The sequence below is a fragment of the Rhinopithecus bieti genome, unplaced genomic scaffold (genome assembly GCF_001698545.2).
Source record: "Rhinopithecus bieti isolate Rb0 unplaced genomic scaffold, ASM169854v2 scaffold_17971, whole genome shotgun sequence".
In the NCBI taxonomy this organism is placed as follows: domain Eukaryota; kingdom Metazoa; phylum Chordata; class Mammalia; order Primates; family Cercopithecidae; genus Rhinopithecus; species Rhinopithecus bieti.
In genome coordinates this window covers 358,030-360,963 of record NW_016809834.1, presented here as the reverse complement: position 1 = coordinate 360,963, position 2,934 = coordinate 358,030, and positions in this window count along the sequence as shown.

Genomic DNA, 2,934 nt, shown 5'->3' with positions numbered 1-2,934 from the left:
ATTTTATATGTGATAAAGCCACCAGTTAAAATCAATGAGAAAATTGATTTTTCAATAAACGGTTTTAGGAAAACTCACTAGGCCCCTGGGAAAACAATAAAATTGAAATTACTCGGTCTTCCTCCTAATAGCAAGATAGATTCCAGATGAATCAAAAGTTTAAAGATAGGAAAAGGAAACCAAAGGAGTACTCGAAGCAAACATGAGGTTTGTCTATACTTTTGAAAAGGTGAAAAGCTTTCTTTTCTTTTCTTTCTTTCTTTTTTTTTTTTTTTTTTTTTTTTGAGATGGAGTTTCACTCTTGTTGCCCAGGCTGCAGTGCAATGGCACAATCTTGGCTCACTATAACCTCCACCTCCTGGGTTCAAATTATTCTCCTGCCTCAGCCTCCTGAATAGCTGGGATGACAGGCGTGTGCCACCACACCCAGCTAATTTTTGTATTTTTAGTAGAGATGGGATTTCGCCATGTTAACCAGGCTGGTTTTGAACTTCTGACTTCTGGTGATCAGCCTGCCTTGGCCTCCCAAAGTGCTGGGATTACACGCGTGAGCCACTATGCCCGGATGAAATGGTGAAAAGTTTTCTAAGCAAGAAACAAACCTAGAAGCCATAAAGTGAAAATTTTTTTTTAATTTTATGCACAGTAAAATTATCATAATAAATATAGTCAAAAGACAGATGCCCAACCGCAGAAACATTTAAAACACATAATACTGACAAATGATTAATTTTCTCAATATATAAAGAGCTATCTGAACTCGATAAGGAAAAGAAACATGAAATTTGAGTTAAAAAAAGATAAAAGATTCATAAATAAGTGAAAAAGTTTTCAATCTCCCTAACAATAAAAAATTTACTTTAACAATTAGATAACTTTTTTTAAATTTTCATATTGAGAATAAAAAAAAAAAACAAAACACATGAGGCAAGGATCCAAACATGCTCATTCAATGTAGACAGGAGTGTAAATTAGTTCACCCTCCTCAGAGGACAATGTGGCAATATCTAACAAATATAAAATGCACGCATCTTTTTGGTCCAGCAGCTGACACTGGGGAATTTGTCCCATATTATATTTACCCATGTGCAAAAAGAAGGATGAAGTGAGGTGTTCATTGTAGCAATGTTGGTCATAGGCAAAGACTAAAAGAATTGACAACAAACAGCCCATTTGTTTAAATAAATTATGACACATATATACAATAGAATGCTGTAAAGTCACAAAAAAGAATGAAGTAGTTCTGTTGATCTTAGAAAGTGTTCCAAGATATATCATTTAGTTAAGAAAAAGCTAAGTGCCAACTAATATGTGTAGTTTGCTCTAATTTATGTAAACATAAAATAGGATACATGTACTCGTATGATGTATGTCACACACATACACCTCATGCTCGTACGCCTAGAGCACTTCTAGAAAATGTTTCCCGCTAGGGAGGGAAAATGAGGAACTGGGATGAGGGGAAGAATTGGTGATGAGAGGTAGACATTGTATATACTTTCTGATGTTTCTGTCCTTTCTTACCATGGGCATATATTATTTTTACAATGAAACAAGCTATTTTAAAATAAATATTAAAACATGGGAATTTAGAAAATATAAATGTAACATTTCAAATTGATGGGGGAAAATGAATTACTAAATAATTGTTGACATACTGGCTAACCATTTAGAATAAAGCAAAGTTGGATGCACCAAAATAAATTAAAATGGGTCAAAGTCTTAAATATAATAAAAAATAAAACCATGAGCATTCTCAAAGAAGACAGTGATAATTTTTTATAATCTTGAATTGGGAATAAAACTTTCTAATTATGTAATGAAAACTCAGAAAATTGAAACATTTGACTACAAAATATAAACTTTATTAAAATATAAAGTTGAAAGAAGCAAAATAGGAAAGACATTTGTAGAGATGAATGATAGATCACAAGTCAATATTATTAACGAAATAGTCATTAAAAATCAAGAAAAGTGTTTAGTGAGCATAGGACATGAATTATTTACTTTGTAGAATTTACTCTGAAAAGTCAATCTTTGAGTTCAAACCGTTAAAATCTCTGTGATTTTCTTTACCGTGCTGTTCAGAATAGCTCCCTGCTAAAAGACTGGAAATCATCTAAATATTCAGACGACTCACAGAACTAAAACATTCAACACATGAGGTTTCAACCATGCCAATAATCAATGAAATGTAAATAAAAAAGGACGAAGTTCATTTTTCACCCAGAAGATTGGCCAAAAGAAAAAAAATTAAGTTAATAAAACTCAGTGCTATTGAGCAACAGTTCTGTCTAGTACTATTTGGTGGATATATAAGTTGATACTTTTTTGAATGTCACTTTGGTAGTTAAAATGTGTGTACTATTTACCCCAGTAATCCTTTATCTAGGAATTTACTCTGAAGAGAGACTCATTCAAGTTCAAATGGATAAAACCTCAGTGATGTTCATTACAGTGTTATTTAGAATAGTGCCCTACCAAAAAAATTGGAAACCATCTAAATGTTCATCAATGCAGCATTTGTTGTATAAATAAGACACTTATGTTCAATGGAATGCAATATTGTCTTTTTTTTTTTATAGAAAGCAAATCGAAGATTTATTTGGGACCAATGGGGCCTCTAGATATCCCTCAATGTGGTATCACCTTCTTTATTTTGTGTGAGGCTAGCTTTAGTTAATGTTCACTGAAAGAAATAGAAGTTAAGAGTTCTGCTCTATCATAATGGAAGGCCATAATGCGCCTAAAAGCCTTGTTCTTTTTTTTTAAAATTAATTAATTAATTAATTTTTTTATTATACTTTAAGTTCTAGGGTACATGTGCATAACGTGCAGGTTTGTTACATATGTATACTTGTGCCACGTTGGTGTGCTGCACCCATCAACTCGCCAGCACCCATCAATTCGTCATTTATATCAGGTATAACTCCC